Genomic DNA, 14180 nt, shown 5'->3' on the forward strand with positions numbered 1-14180 from the left:
CTTTTTTCGCATTTCATCAGTGAAATGACATTTGCGTTTCGGTATTTTCTTTCGGTTCGAGTGTTCTCTCGCAGTGTGTCTACCTGCCTGTTAGCCTACGAGGAGTGAGTGAGTGTGGAGTGCCTCTGTACTGCTTTGTGAATGATTAATACGTCGTTCTGGGGTTCGGCTCAAACTCCGCCTCTCAGAGCGTGTTTCCAAAGAAACCATTCAACGTGAATGATAAATACACTGGTCTGTGACGCGCTCAAGCTAGGCAAGATCAAAAACCCGGACATTTGAAGGACTTTATAAACGCCGGCCGGACATGCCGGACAACCTCTCAAAAGAGGACATGTCCGGGCAAAACAGGACATATGGTCACCCTAACATATATGTGTGTTTGTGTGAATAGTGCCTCACTGTAGTTTAAAAAAACTTTCCCCTACGTTGCTGCCTTAGCTTACCATGGAGATTGCAATGCGCTAGCAGAAGACATGATTATATTTTTGGTTTCTCCAGTGTTTCTCTAATTATCCTGTGCTGTGGTAACTTTGGTCCATATGTTCCCAGACTATGCAAAGTTGTCCATCTCTTTACATAATCACATAGAGCACTCACTCTTATCAAGTAGTGACACACTTTACTCCAGTAAGTGGTATTGGATACGTTTCAAGTCCAGCAACTAAATGACAATCACACTTCACTCAACTTAAAATCAGTTTTTGTTGACTATGTCGATTAGTTGTTGATGATTATTATTAATTATTCATTCCATTTTCCCCTAATGTCAAATGTGATACACTTCCACCTTCAGCACTGTAAGCAGGCTTTGTATTTTTCCGTCATTGCTCACATAATTTCTGACGTTAAAAGCAATGAAATGCAGAAATATTGCATAGACCTTGACCTGTATTTTCTAGTCAGACTACAGTTCCCAACCAGAAACATCCTGTCACTACAGCCCCAGTACAATGCAGTGACAAGAAGTGCATGCAAAGCATTCCTTTTAGTACTGATGCACTTGCAAGACATAATGCAAAATGGTTACAAGGATATGAGGTATGTAACTTTTGCTTCTCCATCATATTTCCCACCCACCTACATAGTTTATATTTCAACTGCCTGTTTCAAATGAAAGTCAGAAAGACCTGTCCAGAAGTGGCTACAGATGGGAACCTGTAGATTCTTAATGAACTTAGTGGAGGCCAGCATAAACAACAAAGATGTCTTGATTGACATTCACCTTGGGTCTGCCAATTCAGGGGCTCAAATGAATCCTTTTCAAGAGCCTTGGGGTCAATTCTGAGTCTTTAAGTATGTGAACCAGTGCTCTTTAAAAAACTGTTTTCACCTGAGCATTTTATTTAGCTTTAATTTCGTCCATTCCCTCAGGAAGGACTTAACAGAGTCCATAAGCTGCTGCAGCAAAAACTGGATCAGACTAGCTGATGTTTTCTGCAGGAAATCATCCTACAGAGTTCCAATAGATGAACCTTTCAATAAAATTTGAATGATAGGATGCACCCCTATATGTGGTTCAGAAGCGCACAAAGGGAACTTTGTTGCTTCTATTTTAACAAATACAGAATGTGGTTTTCTGTTTACAGATATTGGCGAGTAGTAAAATCCTAAAAACTGCCACTTTTACCAAAGTGGATATTCAAACTTAAAAAACTTAAAGCTGAGTTTTTTTTTTGTTTTGTTTTTTTTAAAGAAAGAGTTGTACAGTGGGTACGGAAAGTATTCAGACCCCTTGAAATTTTTCACTCTCTGTGTCATTGCAGCCATTTGCCAAAATCAAAAAAAACTTTCTTTTTTTAATAAATTTGCAAAAAATTCTACATTTCTGTTTTTTTTTTTCTGTCAAGATGGGGTGCTGAGTGTTCATTAATGAGAAATAAAATGAACTTTTTTGATTTTGGAAAATGGCTCCAATGATGCAGAGAGTGAAAAATTTCAAGGGGTCTGAATACTTTCCATACCCACTGTATAATACAAAGAACTCAGACACTAGTAAAACCAGCAACAGTGTCATTTCCTTTGTTGTATTTTCTGTGGTTGCCATGGTCATGCAGAAGCTGTAGCAACAAGGTAAACCATTATCTCCAATAGCAACAGTTAAGAACTTTGTGCATTTGTGAGAGCAGCTTCAAACCTTTATCTTCTTTGCCTCTTTACTAGTACTACTATTATTATTATTATTATTATTTATACTTCTGTTGGTACTACAGTGAAACCACCAGAAGCAGCGACAGCAGCTACACACTGTCTGAAAGTATGCTAAGTTCTGTGAAGCTGTATTTAGGCACAGCAATACATCTTGGTGGTCATGAATTCATTGAAAAAAAAACAGAGATCTTTTACCTAGTGACTTAAATTTTTGGCCTGCTAGTGGTGCTACTTGAGAAGTCAGGGAATCACCAAAGGCATTCTGTTGAAACTATCAATGTTTTCCAAAGTTCATTTACAACAGCAAAAGCACTCAGAAAGCACAGTACTCCACCAAGCCTGCTCAGTCCTTGTATCATTTCCAATAGATCAAATCTTTCATAAAAAATGACCTTCCATTAAGCACAGGCGTGTGCTATGCATGTGTACGTTATGCACGGATACCGAATCACAAGACCTAAATATGTAGCGGGCAGTGGGAATTGATGGGACCCGGAAACACTCTTAGAATTTAATCAACTGTTCCTTGTATGATTTCTGATCGATAAGTCCCAATATATCTGCAGCGGTTAATTTTTAGTAGGATCACAATCATGTGATCGTCAGAAAGCAGCTGACGTAGCATTCACTTGTCATTGTTACAGTGACACCGTGCCACTATCTCGCAATGATACGGAAAATCCTTAACAAATCCATGGATCCAGACTAAAAGCCACATCACTGCCAAAATCTAATCAGGTGGTCCTTCTGTCATTTCTAAACTTCCCTGAAAATTTTATTTAAATCCGATATTACGTTTTTGAGTCATGTTGCAGACAAACATAGGCTGATTGTCACATAACTCCATCACATTCCGTGGAGTAATAATTGTTGAGATGTTTTATCAAAAAATATCTATGTGCAGTTCTACAAAAATTACAATCAAGCGAGCACCAAAGTTTGTAGGCTGTAGAGACTACTGCTGTAATCTCTACAGCCATGCTGCTAGCAGTTATCAATATTGAAGCAAAATTGGCACATTGATAAATTATAAAATCCCAGAATGCATTTTACCCCAAATTGAAACTTGTGCCACAATAAATTATTTATTCAGAGACAAACGCCTTTGTACTGACAGCAAACCATTAAAGGGATAATACAGAAGATACACTTGTCAAACAAAGGACATCGTTGAGCAAAAGACAAAATCTTGAAAGCTCAGCAATTGGTTTGGCAACTGCTACCAGAAGCCCAGATACGGGATTTGATCTGTTCTTTTTGTAGCTTTAATGTATTTTAAATAGAAACACAGAGGAAGTGGAAGCGTAACACTTTACATTTAATACTACTAAATCTGTAAATCTCAATCCTCCCATGTTATTTGTTTAAATAGCAAGAGAGTCAATTAAACAGAGCAAACTAATAAATGGACTCACTAAAGCCAAGACAGCATTCCCCAGAGGTTTATTATTGAATATAATGAGCAGAGAGCATCACATTGAAAAATAAAAATACACACTGTATCCTCTGTATGCATGTCAAACAGTCTGTATTTCTGTCAGGCAGAGCTATAAAAAGATGAGGCTCTCAGTCAGCCAATCAGCACGCTTGTGAATTAGTCAGTGTGTAAGTAAGTCGATTAGACAGACAATTTACGAGCAGGACAATAAAGCTGTAAGGTAATTAGTCCGACGATCAGTCCATCAGTCTGTTGGCTAGCTGGAATGGAAGGCAGTAATAATGTTTTTCCAGAGGGATGTTTTAGGTGTGCTGTGTCGTTAAGAGCAGAAATTACAAACATTGATCTGATGAACCGCAACAGGAACATTGCTGATGTGACGTGAATGCCATTGACTACCTTGGTATAATAAAATGTTCTGCTGGGAAACCTTGTGTTCTTCCATGCATGACCAGGGGTGAAAGTAGGCCGGTACGGTCTGGTACTGCGCATCGGCAAAAGATGTGGTGGTGGTATGCAGTACCGGGAAAAGATCCGGTGGTGGTACGCTGCTCTTCCACCGGTATCTATGGGTACGCTGCCCGGCTGCCTGCTATCGACCGTTCACTCAGGAGTACGTGAGTTCGCATGTGTCTACTTTCCATAACACAGCGACTGCTATGGCCAATAGCAGCCAATAGAAAGTAGGTGTGCTTGATTTAATGCACTGGGACATTTCCTGTCAGGGCCTCCTCCTCCCCCTGTCCCACCTGGCGTCCAAATCCCCTTTTCCTATCTCTCTCTCTCCCTCTTTCCCTCTTTCCCTCTCTCTCCCACCTCTGCGCTGTGTCAAGTGGAGCCCAGCCTCACGGCTGGCTCCACTTGACAATCAGCATTCTCTCCCCAGAGTCCGGGCTGCTGTGGTTCATCGGCTGATTACACACCCTGACAATAAAAGACCGGCTCATCCATCCATTCTCTGCCAGATCGTAAACTCGACTATACTGTCAGTTTCCCTATCATCGCTTAAGCCTGCCGGATTTAAGAATTGTGATTAACACTGTTTATCTTCTCCTTTCGCCTAGTACGGCCCAGCTGCCCGGATCCCCTCCCGACCTGCCTGTCTTCTTCGTGTCTCCCTTGGACTCCTTCCTCGGATCCCTGCCTGCACCATGTACCCCCCTGGATCCCCTCTTTGGCTCCCCGCCTGCGTCCCTCCTCGGATTCCCTCCTTGGCTCCCCTCCTGTGCCCCCGGGTCTACCTGCCGTCTCCACGCTCCCAGACCACCTGCGCCTGGCTTCCCTCCCCGGACCTCCAGCGCCCAGTTTCCCTCATCTGGCTCCCCTGCCTTCTGCCTGCCTGTTGCCTCGTTCCCCGGACCTCCTGTGCCGGGCTTCCCTCCTTCGGTGCCCAAGGCTCAATCCCCCTGCTGCCAGGTGACCGGTCACTCCCCGCCCGCTGTACTCTGGTCTTCCCGGAACCTCCTCTGTTCACGCATCCCCGGCTCCATCGTTCCTTCCCCGGACTCCGCCTCACCACCCCCTCCTGGACCCTCTGCTGATTCCCCACTCCTCCACTATTTCCCCCATCCCTGCAATAAATCACTCTCTCAATCTGCTTTCACCTTGGTAGTGTGGTTCTCTGCTCGGGTTCGTCACCTAGTCCGTGACATTTCCCACAACTCGTCAATATACGTCAACAAGCGCCGCTTGCGCCGGGACGGGGCGAGCAGTAAATTGCACCTGAAATTCCACATGTTGTTGTGATTAGCTGAAAATTTTTAATAATGTGAGGAAAATAACCTCTTTGACTAAAGGAAAAGACAGGGATGCTGAAGAAGGGCTACCACAGAAAATCAGAAAGTAACTACTACTACTATAATTACTTTAGGCCTCTGTGGAAAATCTTTTAGGTGCTGTGTTTTGATGTTCAGTTCCATTCTTAGTAAAATGGTAAATGGTTGCATTTATATAGTGCTTTTTATCCAAAGCACTTTACATGATACGTCACATTCACCCATTCACACACTGATGGCGGGAGCTTGCCATGCAAGGCACTAACCACGACCCACCAGGAGCAATTAGGGGTTAGGTGTCTTGCTCAGGGACACCTCGACATGAGCACGACGGGCCGGGGGATCGAACTGCAACCCTCCGGTTGCGAGACGGCCACTCTACCCACTGAACTATGCCGCCCCCTTAGTGTTTGCTCGTGACCTCATGTCTGTTCTTAGAGCCTTGTATTCTGGATGTTTATCAGTGTTTCAATTCAAGCAAAAAGTTTACCGTATTTTCAAGTGTTTTTAATTCCTACCTATTCCATTGGCCTACAATAAAATATAAATATGTTTTTATTTGTTTCTATTTAACTTTGTTATTTTAAAACACATGAAGTTAGAGCGAGACGAGGGTTTTGGTAATAGTACCGGCAAGAATTTAAAACTACTTTACCCCTGTGCATGACCCATACCACCAATCTAAATTATACTTTAGACCAAGCACGTGCCCCAATGGGTTGGGATAAACAAATAGCCCAACGCATTGATTCAGCTTCCAAACTCTCCAGATTCCAATTTGATTGAGCTTCCATAAGGTGAACCGGAACAAGCCAATTCCATGGAGGCCCCACATTACCCAATAGAACAGCTGCCCATATCCCAGTGGCAGATACCCTTGGACACACTCATAGGTCCATGCCCTGATGGATCAAAGCTGTTTTGTTGACATAGGGTGATGTATATGTAGTAGAGTTAATGATTCCACTTGCCATCACTTGTCATTACATATTGCATATTTATTTCCCACAGTGACCGGATATAATGTAAGCGTCCTCTTCCAGGTCCCTGCAGACTTGAGGTGTGCGCCCCATATTACGTTCTCAGTGTGCTATATCCTGTCGCTGTGGTATGTCGATCAGTAATAAGCTCTGCTGAAAATGTAATTAAGTTTGTTGTAGTGGCTAAACTTCTGGCTTTTGTGGGTGATATGGTTGTAAAATATATGCCAAATGCTTTTAGAAGAGTATCGGTTTGTTAACAAAATAAAGCACACCATGTTGTGGGCAACTTTACGTTTTTGTTCAGTGGGACCGCGCGCGGGGCGGTGCGCTTTTTATACATTCAGAGAAACAGTTGCGGTTTGGTCAGTAGAAACGTGAACAAAAATGAGCGCTCCTTTTAGTAATGCTACCCCGTGCAATGAGTGGTAGCTTCATGCTATCGTGCAAACCGAAGCAGTCCAACTGCTATAAATACAGAAAGGGCTAATGTGACTTGAGATAAGCAGAGTTCAGAACAATAGACGAAGCACTGCGGTATTCATTAAAATAATTATATACCCTTTGGCGTGTAATGTTCCAGGGTGATGATCAGCCGGTCTGCCAGGCAAAACAAACTTCCTTTTTTGTTTGAAAAACAACTTGTCAACAGCAAAAATGACAAAAGTGTTCCTTAAAAAATAAACGCGGAGGAAAGAAAATACAACGCGGAGGAATAAAACACAAACACGAAGGAGAGAAAATACAAACATGAAGGAGAGAAAATGTAACATGAAGGAGAGAAAATACAACACGGAGAAATAAACCAACATACGCAATATGTCCCCTAGGGGGCTCCGTAGTCTGTGAGCCACTTAACATTTTCGATGGGAAAAATTAATAGGGACTTCTACTTTTACAACCAAGCGTACCCAAAATCACTCAAGGAAGAGAGGGGAAATATGCAATTTCCACAGCTGGCTGATTAATGAAAAGCTTCAGACAAAAGATTCTTACTGCTGTTTGTGTCACTATTATATTCTGTTGAAATTAAGTCAATGGAAGTACATGTGACACTGTTACATGCCATTCTTGTCAGAGGTCCTTGTTTTTTTTTATTAAAATCTATTTTCCTTTGTGTGTAGCCACCTCTGGTCAGAACACTAATTTCATTACCTTGGAGCATTTGGGGTCAATTCCCAGTCCTGCTCCTCCAATTAGAACACCATAACATGTGCTAACTGGAGGAATTCACATGAAAAGAAACTATTAGTTTCATCTGCACATACTAGTTTTGTGCTCTGTGGCAGTCAAGTTGTTATATTTGATCAAAAAAATGCTGATTGTATTTTATCAGGATTGTGCAGTTTTCTAAAATCAATATGTTAAACCCAAACACTTATTATTAACTAGTGTGTTAACTTCTGCATATGAATACCATGGTTTAACAGGCTTCCTGAGCAAAGTGTAACCAAGCGGGCACCAGTATGGCAATCCATAATGAACACAGTACGTCCAGTCTTTTCTTTCTATCACATTTAGCACACCAGCAGTGGCCTTAGGTTTGATTTGATTTTAATTAGCAGCTCATCAAACTGCCGCTGAGCTGCAGAGTGGACTAAAGAACAGAGAGCTCAATCAGTGTTTTTTTTTACTCCTCAGAATCCACCATGCTGGGGCGTCACTAGAAATAATAAGTTTTACCAAATGTTAATAGTGTGATCAGACAATTACCCCTCTAATCACTTACTAAAATGACACTGCTCATCTGGATGAACTGCCATCAACAACAGATCGTTATTAAACAGTATGCATAACCAGTAGAACGACAATTTGCCACTGTGTTTATTCATCTGTATGTATAACACCACGCCTATTCATTTGTGAAATTATTGTGGTCATTATAGATACAATTGACAGCATATGAGGCAAACAAGAAAACGGTTTCTTTTAGAAAATTTGTCTCTGGTGATAAATGGTCTTTTGGAATTTATGGAACAGCTCTGTCTTTGTCAGTAGTAGCAGCATGTGAGTTATCAGAGAAAGAAAATAATGAATGAACACAATGATGATTTATTCTAATGCTGGTTACAAGGAGGCACAATTAAATGGTCTCTTAAAACAAGCAGTTTGCCAGTCCATAGCGGCCATTGGTTTATGTGGGCATTTTTCTGTATTTTTAATTAGCAGCTCTGTTCAATTACTGTGTTCCTTTTTGTATATGTGTATGATATGTTACGCCATTTGTGCATTTGGTTTATCCTTTTCCATTTTTCTACCAATCAAAAACAAAAATGGATCTTTCTGGCCATAATATAAATCCAAAGAATCATTGCATTATCTGGGAGAATTCCATGCGTATGTGTTGAATAATATAAAGGATATTGTTTTAAGAAACAAATGGGAATCCAGAACAAGAAGAGCACTTCTGGAATCATCAACCCCTCCCATTGTGCAACTCGATATACTTTACCTACAATTCACTCCTTCATATATAGTATGGTCTAGGACATATGCAAAGCAGCAGTACCATACTAAACTCCTCAAACAGCTGCATTCTGTTTCCATGACAGATCACTTTGCAGTCCTGTACATATGATACCTGGTTTGGTTTGCAAAGGTTGACAGGTCTGCAGCGCTATTATACTGAGTATGCAACAATGCAGCTAAAATAAAAAGTGCAGTGATTCACCTGGGACAATGTGAGTGCAGTCAGCTGGGAGAAACCGCAGCCCCCCTCGACCCTCTAGAGGATAAAGTGATAGAGATAATGGATGGATGGACAATGTGAATCCACTCACCTGATGGATGATTTCAAATGGTGTTTACGAGGCAGCCCAACATTTCCAGGAATGCAATCAGCTGAATCCTTTAGCTGACCCTTCCCTAGTTTGGATTTGTCCATATATTTCACTCCTGGGTCCTATTACATGCTGTCAGTATATATTTGTAGTCATCAAATTCACGTCAAGATTTAGTCTGACAAAACTGCGGAAGACATTATACATCAGATAATGTATAGTGTGCCTCCTGATAATTTAATTGACGTGTAAGTTCTGAGGAGTTGAATAATTTGGTAATAGAACCATTATTCACCTCATTCACAATTTTGTTTTATAACTGAGTGAACGAATGTTTTTTGTCCTATATTTGTCCTGTATTTAGTGCTTTATGATTCACTGTGTTGATAGAAATGCTTTTCAACCACCAAGACAATTTATTGCTTCAAAGTGGCTGTTTCCAAAAGTGCTGTTTCCTGGCAACAGAGATCACACACATCCCTAGAGAGAGGCAAAAAAAAAGAAAAATCTTCCTGTCCTGGCATACTGTATATGTGTGGTCTTGCCTTGAGTCTTTTGTCACCATTTTGATCCGTAGTGGGAGGTGTGGGAGTGTGTACTTCCAAAAGGCACTGATTTAATGGCAGGTGTGGGGTGACACTGGCACATACAGAAGCGTGGGCACTGATAAGGATGCAAGGAAGAAAGAAAAGAGCAGCGGAGATGGAGCACAAAAGAAGACACAGAGGCGGAAGGAAGAAGAAATATGATGAAAGGGAAAAAAGAATTAGCATGCTATTAAAAATGAACACAATAATTTAAGGCATGGGGGTAGCATTTTATCATTACGAAGTAGAAACAAATGTGCATAATTGAGATAGAAGTTGCATAAGACAAGCCTTTAGACTTGACAGGGAATCAGGTGAATTTTTAAGCACCAATCAGGTAGAGAGCACAGTTCTTTCAGAGCAAGTGAGGCCAGAATTTCCGCACTTTCAATAGCACAAGAAAGAAAATGCCAACCAAGCAAATTATGAATGAGACAAATAGGAATGAATGACAAGAGGGGACATTAATAGACAAGTTGCTGAACAAATTGAATGCATTACTGGTCAAAAAGAAAGTACAGGGAGCATACTCCATGCGCGTAGATGTCATCAGCAGTGACTCCCTGATTCCATTCTCAGTCTGAAGAATCTTTGCTGTATACCATTCCCCTGCTCTCTTTCCCCACATTTCTAGTCTGTCTCTACTGTTACTATCTTATAAAGCCAAAAAGGTAGCTACAAAAAATAATAATTGCAATTACAACACAATGTAGCTTAGGAAATCACCAAACAGCAAAAGTAGTTCAATAGCTGTATAATTATGTGCTGGGTATTTTTCATCAGTGGTGTATGCTGTACCAACTTATACAATCCCATCTACCGAACGTCTGCATAGAAGCCCCGCATGGCTTCTTTCTCATATAGATTTACAGCAAAGACACTGCAGAACATTTCTAACAAAGTACTGTTCAAACATAATGACTGCATCCTTAACAAAGAGAAAACTGCTTTATATTCAGACATTGTACATCACTTACAAGCCATAGAATCCATCCCTGCTGTTGTTGCACTCAAGTGTGTTTTCTTTTTGCTATTGCAGCTTGTACAAACACACTAGGTCCTTTTATATACATATACATATATATATATATATATATATATATATATATATATATATATGGCATGCCGTTTAGGAAATTATATATATAATGAAAGTCGATATATATATAATGAAAGTTGATATATATATAATGAAAGTTGATATATATATAATGAAACTTGATATATATATAATGAAACTTGATATATATATAATGAAAGTCGATATATATATAATGAAAGTCGATATATATATAATGAAAGTCGATATATATATAATGAAAGTTGATATATATATAATGAAAGTTGATATATATATAATGAAACTTGATATATATATAATGAAAGTCGATATATATATAATGAAAGTCGATATATATATAATGAAAGTTGATATATATATAATGAAAGTTGATATATATATAATGAAAGTCGATATATATATAATGAAAGTTGATATATATATAATGAAAGTTGATATATATATAATGAAAGTCGATATATATATAATGAAACTTGATATATATATAATGAAACTTGATATATATATAATGAAAGTTGATATATATATAATGAAAGTTGAGATATATATATAATGAAAGTCGGAATATAGAATGTTCAGATTTTCATTCCATCTATTCAAAGTTTCATTCCATATATTCAGACTTTTTCCTACTGAGCCCTGGAAGGACATGGCAAACAAAAACAGGAACCTTATTGGACATTTGCTCTTCAGATGAGCTCTTCTGTGATTATCTGTCTTCATGGTTGTCACAGGGAACGGTGACTACGTTTGAGAAAACAGGTAATTTTTAGAGATGTTTTGATTCTGAACACTGAACGTGTTAGCATTAGCTTAGCTACTTAGCTTCGACTACATTTGCATCCCTACATAGCTTAAAGGTTAAACACATGCACCATATGTTGATGATAATGATAATATCTATGTTTATCTTTATAGCTGGTCTTAAGGCTAATTACGAGGCAGAGGTCAGCTGCTGCCTGGACACATCCATGATCACGCCACTGGTGGGACACAATTGTACTGGATTTCAGCTGAAGGCTGCTGTTCTGTCCAAACTGAGACATTTTTATTGTGACATACCCTCCACTGTTGTTAGCTTCTGATTCAATAAATTTTTTTGAGATGAGGAAATCACTATTGCATGTTTCTAGTTAAATACCCTACTTTTATGATATATCAATACAGCATGCACTTTTTATATTTTCCATCAATTTCACCCAAAAGTTGAATAACTATTTGTGAGCAATGTATGTAGACACATAATAGAAGCACATTTCAATAATATGTCTGCTGCAGTAGTGCAGTTTATCTACCTAGATTGGTGTAACAGTAAAAAAAAAACATATGCTACTGATGTTTCTGACTAAAATCTGCTTGAAAAGCACAACTGCTTATCTGTCAAAATGTGTGTAACAAAAGTGTGCACTGAACACTGAATAAAGTCTCTGTAGATTATAGACAAAATTTGCATCTCTCATCACAAATTTCTGTTTATTCACCCAAAGTGCATGGGTAAAATACAAAACAGGTGAAGTACTAAAAAAGATTTATTTTCTAGAAAAGCCAATAGTCAACAATGCAGTTTAATTCTGGGACAGTTGCTCCAGCACCGACGCCATGCGTCCCATCAGTGCAACCAAGGTTTTCATTCATCTTCTGGATGTTCTGGAGCATGGCAGAGGTCACGTCTTGGTGTCTTCCGATCTGTTCCAAGAACCGTTCCTCTGACCTCTCCAGATACTGCAGAGGATCCAAAGCAGCTTCCTGGTTCCCTTTTCCTGCATAAAAGCACCAAAAAGTACTAGTTGTCAGTAATTATTTTCTATTTTCATAAACACAGTTAACTTAAAGTAAATGTTCTATTTTGTGATTTTAGGATGGGTCAAAAGATAACATACTGATCATGTTGATGTCTGCATAGTCTAAACAGATCTTACTTGATTTGGTCTGTAGAGAGGAGGACGGCGTGGAGGAGCTGCAGGACGGAACCAGTAAGCTGCAGACTAGTGCTCCTGGTAACTGGACCTCATCATCCAAGGCCGACAACTAAATAAAATGAACAAGACATGCTGTTGATAGCATCTGTAATACAAATGATTTTATCCATTAACTGATTTATTGCTTTGTCCATACAATGTTAGAAAGTGTTACAAATAATACCTGTAATAATTTCCAACAGTGATAAATGCCTTGTTTTATTTTACAACAAAAAACACCAAAAGCATCTGTGTATAAGAAATCAGTGCATTGGATTTCCACATCTGCAAAGCTAGAAAATCACACATCAGAATTTTACCTTGAAATTATGAAAATAGCTGCAGATTACCAGTACTCTTTACTTCATTGTGTTAACTTGATCATTTGAATCAGTTTTTTAGACTTGTATTACTGATACGAAACATAATCAACACATAAATTAAAATGTGTTCGCAAAGAGTTCACTGGTTCTTCAAGGAAAATTTCAATGATAACCATATAGTTCAGTAATATGATTAATGGGTCATTGTGTAACAGCGTGGGAGGTTCTGAATACAGGTCTTGGACTGAAATATTGCTGCTGCTTTCCTCCGGTTTTAAAAGGAGTTGTTTCATAGCTTGTTAGCTTACCAGCGGCTAACTGGCTGGCAAACAATAGTTCAACGCCAACCTCTAATCAGTGATCCGGTGTCCGGACCGCGTTAGCTGGCGGAACGTTCATAATACTGATGTGGGACTGTTGTAGCTAGCGTATTCATAGTAGGATAACAGCAGGATGTTGGAGAAATAAAACTTACCATTATCAGGATCGCTGGTCTGCATGGCAGACTGTTAGCGCATCGCACTGCTTGAATGTCTGTGTATTTCAGGCCGATTTCAAAATAAAACTCAATAAAATTCTCGTCCGGGTGAGTGTCCTTCATTGTCGCTTCGCCATACGGACATGTCCCTTCCGGGGCTCGGTAGGAAAAAAAGATTTGATATATATATAATGAAAGTTGATATATATATATATAATGAAAGTCGATATATATATATAATGAAACTTGATATATATATATATAATGAAAGTTGATATATATATAATGAAAGTCGATATATATATAATGAAAGTTGATATATATATAATGAAAGTCGATATATATATAATGAAAGTCGATATATATATAATGAAAGTTGATATATATATAATGAAAGTCGATATATATATATATATATATATCAAGTTTCATTATATATATATCAAGTTTCATTATATATATATCGACTTTCATTATATATATATATATCAAGTTTCATTATATATATATCAAGTTTCGTTATATATATATCGACTTTCATTATATATATATCAAGTTTCATTATATATATATCAAGTTTCATTATATATATAATTTCCTAAACGGCATGCCATATATATATATATATA

The 14180-nt window shown here is 38.8% G+C and overlaps 1 protein-coding gene and 1 long non-coding RNA gene across 2 annotated transcripts in view; both read right to left on the reverse strand.

Moving 5' to 3' along the window:
• pemt (phosphatidylethanolamine N-methyltransferase) overlaps positions 1–14180 on the reverse strand; it is a 140596-nt gene that overhangs the window by 71514 nt on the left and 54902 nt on the right. The window lies entirely within an intron of this gene.
• LOC127531033 (uncharacterized) lies at positions 12239–13806 on the reverse strand. Its single transcript, XR_007937877.1, has 3 exons — positions 13549–13806; positions 12712–12820; positions 12239–12552 (listed from the first exon to the last, which is right to left on the reverse strand). It is a non-coding gene; the product is annotated as an uncharacterized LOC127531033 (long non-coding RNA).

Source organism: Acanthochromis polyacanthus, chromosome 19, assembly GCF_021347895.1.
Source record: "Acanthochromis polyacanthus isolate Apoly-LR-REF ecotype Palm Island chromosome 19, KAUST_Apoly_ChrSc, whole genome shotgun sequence".
Lineage (NCBI taxonomy): Eukaryota > Metazoa > Chordata > Actinopteri > Pomacentridae > Acanthochromis > Acanthochromis polyacanthus.